The following is a 13,122-nucleotide window of genomic DNA, read 5'->3' on the forward strand; positions in this document are numbered from 1 at the left end:
AGATTACTTTTAAAAAGTTAATTTTTTTCAGTGCATAGCGTTTCTTTTCCTGGTCCTCCAACTTCTTTGTCTTCTAAGATCTTCAACCGATGCTACCCAGTCAGTGCTAGCTGGAAATCAAGAGAAATCTCTCCTGCTTATAAAATGGAGGCTCTGAGCATATCTCCTGCTCTTTGATCAAAAAGTATGACTCAGCAGAGATAGTGAGACAAATAGAAGATTTAAAAAATGTAAACAACAACTTACACATAGCATACATACCTTCTATGGTACTGTATCCAGCCAGGCCAGTCCCTCTGGGACACCAGAGTGGAGAAGCAACTGTAGTACTAAATATGACCGCAGGGTGTCGGGCTTTTCCAACCAGCTAATGGCTACACAAGGATTACTCCAGTCAACTGGGATGGAGTACAACGGTGAGGCAAGGATTAGTGCAGAGTAAAACATAAGTCCAGTCATATTGGTGGCCTCCTCCCCTCATTCAATTTTCCACTTTCCTTATCCAAGCACATTGGAATCCTGAAGTCATGGAAGCAGAAAGAAGTGGCTCAAAAAAGATAAGGAATTTGAAAGTGGAGCACTGTGCTTTTTCCAAGCCATATGCAGAGAAGGAAAAATTCTTCCTCTACCCGTCAAATTCTTCCAGCTGGACTAAGAGTTAATTTAACAGATTAACAGAAGAAAGAACCAAAGTTTTCTTTTGTGTGCCCAGAGGCCCAGTAATGAAATTGAGACCTAAAGAAATGACCAAAGCAGGCAGTTTTTTATTTTATACTTTTTAGACAAAGAGACAACCTGTGAGGAATCAATTAACTTTGGGAACTTCAGTTAGAAAGAGATTCTGAACAGAATTTGGGCGGGGGCAGTAAATTAGTAAAAAGTTAACAAAGGTTTTTCAAACAGCCTTCTTGGGTCTAAATTTCTCATCTCTGATAATAAGGATGTGTCTTTATCTCCTGGGACAGGGAGGTACATTTCACATGGGAGGTTTATTTCCTGCTTTCAGGGGGACAGAAGAGGGCCTGAGTATCCTTTTGCAGGGGCTATCTCTTAAGTAACTTTTATTTAAAATAATCAGGATGCTAAAGTGGCCTTTAGGGGTGGCTTGTCCTTGGATCCTACACATATATCCACTGGGGAAGAGGTAGAGGAATTTTCAAAATGCAAAACTGGCCTATCAGTTGCCTTGTCTCTTCTTGGTTCTGAGTCTCTGGAATTTTGAAAGTGAATGATGCTCTTGAGTTTAAAAAAAAAAAAAAAAAGCTGTACTTTTTTTTTTTTTTCCATTGGTTGGTTGTAAGCAACAAAACCCTCAACCAGAAACAAAATCTCTCAAGTACCATTAATTACACTAAAGCTGACTTCCAAGTTAGGATTGAAAAAGTTCAACTCCTTCAGGCCTCCTTCGCTCTTTTTTTTTTTTTTAATATTTATGTTTGAAGGAGAGAGAGAGACAGAGACAGAGCATGAGGAGGGAGGAGCAGAGAGAGAGGGAGACTCAGAATCCGAAGCAAGCTCCAGGCTCCGAGCTGTCAGCAGAGAGCCCCACACAGAGCTCAGACTCATCAATCGCGAGATCATGACCTGAGCTGACGTCAGACGCTTAACCAACTGAGCCACCCGGGTGGCCCTCCTTCACCTTAATAAAACCATGAACCTACCTATTTGATTCTGCAAGGAAGAACAAAGAGAATGTCAAACTTCCGCTCTTGCATAAATAACTTTATGTTTCATTCTCTGTGCTTTTTACTACTTTCAGCAGTGCCATTTTTGACAAGGTAAAGGAAGTTTCTCAATTCAACTTTTAAGGTGATGAATTTACAAATCTGGTAAATTACTAATAATTTAAGTTTCCAATCCAAAGGAAACAAAACACTAATTTGAAAAGATACATGCACCCCTATGTTTATTGCAGCATTATTCACAGAAGCCAAGTTATGGAAGCAACCCAAGTGTCCATTGAGAGATGAGTGGATAAAAAAAGAAATGGTACACACACACAGACACACACACACACACACACTGGAATATTACTCCGGCATAAAAAGGAATGAGATCTTGCCATTTGCAACAACATGGATGGACCTTTAGGATATGCTAAGTGAAATAAGTCAGGAAGAGAAAGACAAGTACCATAGGATTTCACTTATATGTGGAATCTCGAAAAACAAAATGAACAAGCAACAAAAAAGTAGAAAGAGACCCACAAAGAGAGAACAAATTGTGGGCTGTCAGAGGGGAGGGAGGTGGAAGGATGGGCAAAACGGGTGAAGGAGAGTGGGAGATACAGGCTTCCAGTTATGGAACAAATAAGTCACAGGGATGAGAACAGTATAGGAAATACAGTCTATAGCATTGCAGTCGCGTGGTAGCTACATTTGTGAGCACAGCATAACTTATCAAATCAGTAGGTTGTACACCTGAAACTAATGTAACATTGTATGTCAACTATACTTCAATAAAAAATAAAATAAAAATGAAAAAAATTTTAAAACAATTAAAATCATTTCAGTTTGAGTTTGAGTTGTCATCTTGAAACAGGATGATTGCGAAAGTTTTCATATAGCCAGACTTACCTGTTTGTACCACATTTCAGTGACTGGAGATTAAGGGTCATGGGAAAATGGCATAGTTCTGGGAATTGGAGCACAGGTCACAGAAACACCGTTCTTCACGTCGTAAAATGATCAGCTCTCCTGGTTTCATGTTTCTTTTTGTGTTACCGCTGTCCTATACACAAAAGCTCTCTCTTTTGGTGTCTCATCTGTGTGAAGACTATAGAATTGTACCAATTCTTCATATAAGATTATCTGGCCCCTTCTAAAGTTGAAAATGTCTAGCAATATAAATTATCATTTTCCCATTAAAGCAAAGGCAATCTGGAGAGATGATCTGACAAGATCTGTACTGATCTTGAGTCAGGATTTCTCATGAACTCACGCAAAATCTGAGTCCTGGACAGGACTTTAAAGACCCTCAAACACTGTCATGATTTATTTGTATGTGTAGAGATCTCCAGGGTAGAAGTTCCCGTTTCTACATTGCACACTTCCTGGTTCTTCCTTTTCTGCCTCCCTTTGCAACTTAAGTTGTCCACCCAATTTTATAGTATGTAAGTTATATCACATTTTTTTCATTTTTTTAATGTTTATTAATTTTTGAGAGAGAGCACATAAAGGGGGGGAAGGGCAGAGAAAGAGGGAGACACAGAATCGGCTCTGCACTGAGAACGGAGAGCCCAGTGTGGGTCTTGAACTCAAGAGCTGTAAGATCATGACCTGAGCCATAGTCAGATACTTAACCAACTGAGCCACCCAGGCACCCTTATATCACAATTTTCTTTTAATTTTTAAAAATGTTTTATTTATTCTTGAGAGAGAGAGCATGAGCGAGAAAGGGGCAGAGTGAGAGAGGGACACAGAATCCGAAGCAAGATTCAGGCTCTAAGTTGTCAACACAGAGCCCCACGTGGGGCTCGAACTCACAGGTCATGAGATCATGACCTGAGCCAAAGTCAGACGCTCAACCGACTAAGCCACCCAGGCACCCCCTATATCACAATTTTTTAAAAGCTCACCTATTCCTCCATGGAGATTAGTTGTGAATCGGGCCATTTTCTATTATACTCTTTCTCAGACCTCAGACTGTTCATTTTCTTTCTTAGTTTTCCTGGGATGAGAATAGCACATGACTTGTCACCAAGGCTTCAGCACTGTTCTACGCTAGTTATCTGTACATTTTGAAGAAGTGAGATTTCTCTATATTAATCCTCCTGGATGATAAGAAGACATGGGAATTATTTGTGCTGGCAGAAAGAAAAAGACAACGTGTAGAGATCCCACTATTCTAGTAACGTAAATTACTGGGATCCATGAATTGGTTAATCATTGATAGTTTGTTATTTGGAATGTTGAGATAACTCATTTATCTTTCACAGATAACTAACTATAAAAGAACAGTTTGAAATATGGAATGGGAAAATGAAGTACATGTTCTTCTTATTCAGTTAACTATTACGTATATCTCACCGGAATTAATGCTCGATGAAAAAAAAAAAAAAAACGCTATTATTTAACCCTTGCTTCTCTGAGAGACATGTTGTTTGTTTCTACTTTTTGCCTCACCATGTTGCCAGGATTGGCCATTTTTAGAGCACTCATCTTCCATCCATTGGCTTTTGTCTCCTGACTATCACCCTGGTCAGGGCTTGATTTTGGTGTAGGAAGATTATAAAGGGCAAGTGGGCGGTGGTTGCTGGAGATGAGGATTTGTTCAATTCCAGAAGCCACGTTCAATTCCAGAAGCCATGTTCAATTCCAGAAGCCATGTTCCAGGCTGTGGATTAGCTCACTATCAGATTTGTTTATCTCTTGACCTAGCCCAGCCCCTCTCCTCACTGACCACTTACTCTTCACTGAAATAAAGGACCCCATCTACTCTATTTTCCCCCATCCTGGGTTTCTTCTCACACCTCTTTCCCTGGACCTTCTTAGATCTTTACCCAGATTTAGCCCAAATTTCACATTTCCCTGAATTCCTTGTATGTGTTCTCATTCGATCTCCAGTTACCTTGTTAAGGTGCTTTAAAACACTCTCTAACCTGATTTCATAAATGTATTCTTACTCACAGCCAAAGAGATCCACTAGGCAAACAACACTGGAGAGACTGGATTGATCTCATAGGCAGACGGAAGAAGGGAGGACACCTGGTGTGGCATTGCATGGGTTGTTAAGTGAAGCAATTTGGGGGAAGTGCCTACCATCATTCCTAGGCGGTGAAAATTTCCCTTTTCAAACTAGATGTATGAATGCTAAAGTTAGGCTTGAAATTGCTTTTACTATCAACAAAATATTTATTGACCACCCTCCACTCTTTGGCATGCTCCTAAAGAGACATTCCCCATGCGTTTAGGGGAAAATGTGTCTCATTAGCTCCTAGGTTGACCAACTCTCAGTTATTCTCCAGTTATCCACCCAGTCCTGGCTACTACACCCTACCCTGCCCAGACCACAGGGTCACCTCCTGCTGTTCATCGCCCCCTGGAGCTCCTGGGAACCACCTCTGGTTGGATAGTTGCTTCTGCAAACAGGTGTCACTTGAGATGTGCTCATAGGCATTTCCTGTCCTCCCTCCGTCCCTTCTCTCCCCAGCACCATTATAAGTGTGCTCACAGTACAAGCTGTTTCCTCAGCCTAAGTTACAGATACGCTTTCCTTATAATCCCAGGTGTCCCGCAGGTGTATACACATTCGCACACACCCACACATATGCTACAGATGCGTGTTTCAAAGACTCACGATCTAAACCCCTAAGGAAATAGACCCAATAATGAATGACAGATCTCTTCATAACTGCACGCTTAGCTACCCAAATGCCCTGCAAAAGCTTGGAAATACCACCTATACAGTCATGATTATATTCTTACACTTGCTCCCATCCTATATCCTGAAGGAGGGTTTGTTTCTCTAGGGACGATAATTGAACGCCTTTGGGGTCAGCCAGTTGTGAATTTGCAGCAGATATTTGTGCCTTATGATCAGTGTGACTATTGGCCTCATTTTCTTACCTACAAAATGGGAAAAGGGACAGCTACCTCTTAGAGTGGTTATGGCAACTGAATGAGTTGATATATGTGATACCACTTAGTTCAAAGACTTAATTCTGTTTCAAAATAGAACTAAACCCTTTTAGAAACGAGAAGGTGGTGATAGGAATAACATTTTTCTTCTGGCCATCCATTTATTTAGTATGGGTTTTTTGAGCATGTATTTTTTCAGTACAGACCTGAGTGCTAGAGTTGCTCTAGTGAACAAGACACATTTTCTGTCTATAAGTTGATGGTTTACCATTAGCACAGTAGTCAAATCTTTGATTCAGTACTTAATGTGTTCCATTCACTGGAACTTAGGAAATCATCTCATTAAATTTAAACAGAAGCAAGAAGAGGTATTTCCCATTTTTATAGATGAAGAAACTGAGTCTAAAAGGGTAACTTACCCCGGGTGCAGTTAGCTTCTTCGGTTAAGCATCCAACTCTTGATTTTGGCTCAGATGATGATCTCACAGTTCATGGGATGGAGCCCCACACTAGGCTCCGTGCTCAGAGCATGGAGTTTACTTGGGTTTCTCTCTCCCTCTTTCTCTGCCCCTCCTCCCTCAAAATAAATGAACATTAAAAAAAATAGACACATGCCAACTGACTCTGTCTCTGTCTCTCTGTTTTTAATGTTTATTTGTTTTTGAGAGAGAGAGCAGCTCAGGCAAGCAGGGGAGGTGCAGAGAAGAGAGGGGAACAGAGGATCCGAAGCAGGATCTGCGCTGACAGTGAAGAGCTGGACATGGGGCTCGAACTCACAAACTACCATATCATGACTCGAGCTGAAGTTGGAAGCTTAACCGACTGAGCCACACAGGTACCCCCCAATTCTGTGTCTTTTTAATCAGGAAATGTATTTCCCAGAAGCTCCACTCCATAGATTTCCACTTGGCTAAAACCAGGTCACGTAACCACCCTAAGTGCAAGAGTCACATGGGCGAGTATATCTAACCCTGAGCTACTCAGGGCTCTCTGAGTAAGGGAGGAGAGACTAGACCTTGGATAAGCAGCCTGCAGCATCTGCCTAGGCACTTGGGCAATACATGCTCATTGTCCCAGAGCCCGCTGAAGGAATGCAGTCCATCCTGCTAGAGGTATTTTTGATACACGAGTCAGAAGCTGAGGACAGAACTCAGCTCTAGAGCAAGTTAGACCATTACCTCTCCAGGATCACATCCTGATTCTTGCTTGTATTTGTTGTGTCAAGCCCATCAAAATTTTGTGAGAAATGCTGCATATCATATTCCATCCCCTGGAAATACCTAATGCATATTAGCATATTAAAGGCTCTGAGAAATTTTCAAGAAAAACTTGTTTGACTCTATTTAACCCCAAGTTTCTCCAACATTCTCCAGACCAGGCTTTGGAAATGCTGATCTGGGCCAGTACCTTGAGGTCATCCAGTTTACTTCTTCTTGGCCATGTGGTTCGCTAAGAATTGAGCGGTTGGCAGGGAATAAGAAGTATGGGATTTCCACTCCACAGGGTAGTCAGTCTGACCCTACGTTCCTGAGCACACTCCTGGGCCTCAAGCTTGCAAGTGCCCTGCGCTCAGGCTAATGCTTCGCTGATTGCTGTCTTGAAATTAATTTCTGAACAGGGGTTTCACGTTTTCATTTTGTCCTGAGCCTGGGAAATTATATAGGTGACTCAGGCAAACAGGGTACAGATCAGATATATATGATTTGTATTTTCAACATTTTCCTATTTCAGAAGAAGCAGTTGCTTGCGAGTTTAAATAGGTTTGCCCTTCTTACTGACATACGTAAGCATATATGAAATCATGCTAAAACATTAGAAGTGTTCTCTCATTCCTGGTAATACCTTCCCCTGACTCTTATCAAGGGGGTTATGTCAAGTTTGTATCAAATGCAGTGAAAAAGAAATTAGACTCATTCTGTTATCATAAATGGATATGAAGAGAAATTTAAAGCAAACTTTTTTTTTAAATGTTTATTTATTTTGAGAGAGAGAAAACTATTGGGGGATGGGGGCAGAGAGATAGAGAGAGAGAGAAATAGCCTTACGTGGGGCTCAGGCTTACAACCGTAGGATCATAACCCGAGCTGAAATCAAGAGTCAGACAGACACTCAACCCACTGAGCCACCCAGGCGCCCCTAAAGCAAACAAAGTCTTCTTAATAGTAAGACAAATGGGGTGCCTGACTGACAGAGTCAGTAGGGCATGTGACTCTTGATCTCGAGGTCATAAGTTTAAGCCCCACATTGGGCATAGAACTTGCTTTAAAAACAAATAAATAATAAATAATAAATAAACCCAGTAAGACAATTAAAGTGCCTTTAATTCCTCTTTGAGTGCCTTGGGGAAGGGAATCATGTTTTATTGATTTATGTATTTCAATATATAACACAGTACATAGACTATACTAGGTGGCCAGTTGGCTGATGGGCTAAAATAGTGGTTGTTGAGTGAAAGAACTTGACAAGGTCCAACTAGAAATTAGAGAAACTCTCTAGATAGCCAGAGACCCAAGCCTCCAGTGCAGACTCTGGTGAAGCCCAAGATCTATTTTTCTCCTGCCAATCAATCCCTTTTGTCAAGTTGGTTTGAGGTTCTAGAACTTAAATTTTATACCAGAGTAGGAACCAGCCATGTGACCCCAAAGGACACCCTCCACCAACACACATGCATATCAGAAGCAACCACCAATCTAACTGGTCCTTCACACTGAAGGAAATTCCTAAAAACAGGAACAAAACTCAATCAGAACTAGGATTGGAGACCTTCTGCATTAGAAATTTCTATTGGGGGGGCGCATGGCTGGCTCAGTCTGTAGAGCATGTGCCATTTAATCTCAGAGTCGTGAAGTCGTGGAAAAAAAAAGAAATTTCTTTTGAAATAATGTGATGATATAAACAGATTTACCTGCAAGGCTAAACAGGAAACAAAAATAATAAGCTGATTTCTTTAGCCTTAGCTCCAGGCAAATCTGCAGAGCTTTTAATTTATTTTTGTCCTGTTCTTCCATTTCCAGCCTAAAATGTCTTCATACCAACAGCCCCTATCACCCCAACCCCCATGGATGAAATGTAATAAGGAGGAAAACCAGTGGTATCTTCCACAAAGGATGGTTTATGAGTCAGTCTGCCTCTCTGTATAGGTTAACTCACATCTAACTTTATTTGACTTGGAGAAACCTAAACAGAGTCTTGGGAATGGTGTTGAAGAAATAAAATTGCCTTTAGGAAGCAAGAACCAGACTTTCATTTCTTTGAAAGAAGAAAGTTGAGCCCAAAGGAAAAACAAAAAAAGCAACCAAGCTTATATTTTAGTAGAAAGAGGAAAGGAGACTCTTTGTCATTATTTGTCATGTAAAATAGCAAGATAATGACCCAATAGGGATTGGCCTTTTCACTGGAAGGAAGGGGATGGCATTTAGATTTCTTCTGAGTCAGAAACTGGGTCTTATATGTCTTTACTCTTCCCTGCCAGCAACCACGACAGCGAATTGTTGGTAGTGGGTGTTCAATAATATGTGTTGGTTATTTCATGGATGAGTGGGTGGGTGAATGCATGAGTTGGCTGGTGGACTTAAATTCAGCAAATTCCTCTCTTTTCTTCTCCACTGTCATAGCAGTTGGTGTCTGTCCCCCGATGCTTGCCCACAGCCCTGTCCTCAATACTGCTTGAACAAGTATGCACACCCTCGTATCAGGGCCAGTCTCTTCCAGATAGTGAACTGGGGTCTAAAATTCTCATGTTGTCACTGGACTGTGGGCTCCCATGTCCTGTTTATCTTAGTCCTGGTCCCCCAAGACTAGCCCACCAGCCTGTCCCTCTCTGGTCATATGCAATAACTATTTATGTTGTTGGAACAGTGAATGTAAACAAATTAACCATTTCAACTCTCCTTTTGCAAACAAATTATTCTTTAAGTCTTTTTTTTAAAGTTTATTTATTTATTTTGAGAGAGACAGAGAGAACAGGAGCAGGGTGGGGATGAGGAGGAGCAAGAGGGGGTAGGGGAGGGGGGCAAGAGGGCAGGGGGAGGAAGGGCAGAGAGAAAGGGAGAATCTCAAGCAGACTCCATGCAGGTCAGCACAGAGCCCAATGTGGGGCTCGAACTCACAAACCGAGAGATCATGACTCGAGCCAAAATCAAGAGTTGGACGCTTCATCGATTGAACCACCCAGGCACTCTTTGTCATATTTTTTTTTAAAGAAAGATCAATGTTTCCTAAAAATATTAAATGTCTTAAGATACTTGTATTTTCCTAACTATTTAAGGAATCTCTTTTGTTCTTGAAGTTGAAACGTGCATTTAGTTTTCAGTCCAATGAAATGATCTGTCATAGCTCTAAAAAAGTACAGGACACCCAATTGCTTTAAGCGTTTTGTTTTGTTTTTTTAGTAATCTGTACACATGGGGCTCGAACTCATGGCCCTAAGATCAAGAGTTGCATGCTATACTGACCGAACCAGCCAGGAGCCCCAGGGCACCCAATTTTCCTAACGTTTTCTTTTTTCTTTATCTTTTCTCATTGAAAATGGTAAAAAACATTAAAATAAAAATCTGCAACTTAATGAATATGTAATTATTCATTAAGTAAATAATGTGATTTACTTTTTATGGTTTGAAACATTTGCCTCTATTAGGTTTCTTTCTTCCCCTATGTGAACACACAGGTACATTGTGCCAGATTTGTCTCAAAACAGAGAGCACGTACGTAAGTAGCCATTGGAAGCATCTTGATTTCAAAAAGGCCATTTCAGAGAAATCTCTTTTCTAGTTCCTCCTTTCAAAAGTTTTAAGAGAGCACAAATCTAAAAAGAAGAAATACACACTATAGCATTCTGAGATTTGGAGAAGACAGGCAAAGGTTAACAAAAATAGAAAGAAAGAAATTTAACTCATTCCATTTTATTGAAAGCAATTTCCAAGTAGCTTATCTGTTATGAAGATAACTTCATCCAAGCGTTTATTTAATAGTTAATTAGCAGCATCTCTTAAAAGATCTCTGCAGCCTAGAAAACACAAGGCCATAATCCCGGCTAATAATATCAAAGTGATGAGCAAAGACATAGCACCTACGTTTTCAGCTGATGATGTGGCAAAGATCATGAAATTCTGCAAAACTCAATCTAAAGTGAGTTATAAATCGCACAAATACCAGCTAATGGATAATGAGATCCTATTCTAATGTTGATAATGTGCAATGTAAGTGTTTCCTGTTTCTTAAATAGGATATCTTTGACCATTTAAACAAGTCTTTAGCACCAAGCATCCACAGGCATGAGTATATTAGAAAAGCCATTTTGTGTATGCTGCTTGGAGGTAATGAGAAAGTGCTTCTCGATGGGACACGCATAAGAGGAGACATCAATGTCTTATTAATAGGTAAGAGCACGCTGAGTTAATAGTGCATTGATAACTTATTTTTATTGTCCCCTCCTCACCATGCTTGTGTGACTCAGTGATGTAATATTAGCAAGAAAACAAAAAGCCAAACTAACACAATTACAGTGTCATCTTTTTCTCGTATAAAAATGTGCATTGCCTTTTACTAGAAACATTTTTTATCCTTGAGAGTATCATTTGACCTTTTCAACAAATACCCTGTGTCCAATACATCAATCGCCTTCCCCCAATTCCCCACTTCTCACCTTACCCCTCCCCATTTTATCTAGCCCTACGTTGATCTAGTCAATAATCCAACAGACACCCTTGAAAGGTGGACTATTGTTTCAATCTCCCTCTCGGTGGTTGCCCATCTTTCCATTTTGCTCTTTGAGCAAAGACACAAAGGTCAAGTGGGGTTTAAGCAAGGGCTTTGAGCGCTTTCATCTACAAACCCACCATTGGCAGCTCTTGACCTACCACTAACAACATGGCCTCTGGATGGTGGGCACTCAGGGGGGTACAAAAATTCATGTGATTCAAGGTCTGCCTTTCTGCGGAAGCTGTGGAGATGAGACAAATATATTCATTGCATATGCAATTCTTAACTTCTTACTCCATGCCAGGAATCGCCAGCCACAGATAAAAAGTGGAAGACACAAAGCTTATCCTCAGGTTTACAGGGAAAGCAAGAAGATACACGTGTGCAAATCAGTGCATCAAAGCGCTCTAGGCTCTATGACAGATGTGTAAGCCGAATGTTGAGAGGGCACCCCCAGAAAGTACCAGGCGGGAGATTCAGAGGAGAAAGATATCACACAGGTGAGAACAGTGGTGAAGTTTTTGAGAGCAGGACTTCAGATTTCAACCCTTCCCTCGAATGGTCATTTCAAGGACTCTTTCAAAAATATTCCTAAAGAATACCTGCTTCCAAGTATTCCATAGTATCTCCCACATTTGGTCTTGTGACATATTCAGATTTCCACTTAATTGTCACCTTCAAGAGACTTTACTAGACATCCTAAATAAAGTAGCCACCTGGTCGGCCACTCTCTTTTACATAAACTTTACTAACATTTGTCAAAACCTACTGTTTCTCTTGTGGTTTTAAGCATTGCCCATAAGTTCAAAGAAAGCCAGGACTTTGTGTTGTTGTTTGCTGTATCCCCAGTGCCTAGAATAGTATGCTTAAAAAAAATGGGGGGCGCCTGGGTGGCTCACTTGGTTGAGCATCCAACTCTTGATTTCAGCTCAGGTCATGATCTCACGGTTCGTGAGATCAAATCCTGGGTGGGGCCCTGTGCTGGCAGCACAGAGCCTACTTGGGATTCTCTCTCTCTCTCTCTCTCTCTCTCTCTCTCTCTGTCCCTCCCCTGCTCATGCACATGCACGCTCTCTCTTTCTCTCTCAAAATAAATAAATAAACATTTTTTTTGAAAAAGTGTGCTTAAAAATATTTTTGAATAGGGATGCCTGGGTGGCTCAGTCTGTTGAGTGTCTGACTCTTGATTTCAACTCAGGTCATGATCCCATGGGCTGAGCATGGAGCCTGCTTCAGATTCTCTCTCTCTCTCTCTCTCTCTCTCTCTCTGTCCCCTCTCCTGCTTGTACTCTCTCTTCTCTCTAAAATATAGATAGATTATAGATAGATAGATACTACCTATATCTATAATATAGATGTAGATATAGACGATACAGATGATACAGATATAGATATAGATATAGATATAGATATATAGATATATCTATATATATCACAGAATTTTCTCAAATCAGCCCTGAGTTCAGGCCCCTTTTGCTTTCTCGAAACTTCATATTCCACTCACTTTTCCTCCACCCATATTGGCCTTCAATCAATATCCAGTATTATTCTACAAGGAAATAAACTTTACAGAATGCTCATCACACCCCCACTAACAACATCTCAACATGCCCCAGTGCCTCTGACAAGGGTCATAGCCAGAACCGAGGCCTACGGCAGCCATGATACTCGAGCTACATCGCCACAAATATCAAACTCTAAGAATATAATTGTTAAACAATAAACAATATAAATAATGTAAGCAAATTAAATATATTCTGGATTATTGACAGTGTTGTCTTTTTGCTATAAGTTTATGGTTTTCTAGTTCAAATGTCATGAAAAACTAAAATTTGGGATGATG

The sequence above is a fragment of the Panthera uncia genome (assembly GCF_023721935.1).
Source record: "Panthera uncia isolate 11264 chromosome D3 unlocalized genomic scaffold, Puncia_PCG_1.0 HiC_scaffold_8, whole genome shotgun sequence".
Classification (NCBI taxonomy): Eukaryota; Metazoa; Chordata; class Mammalia; order Carnivora; family Felidae; genus Panthera; species Panthera uncia.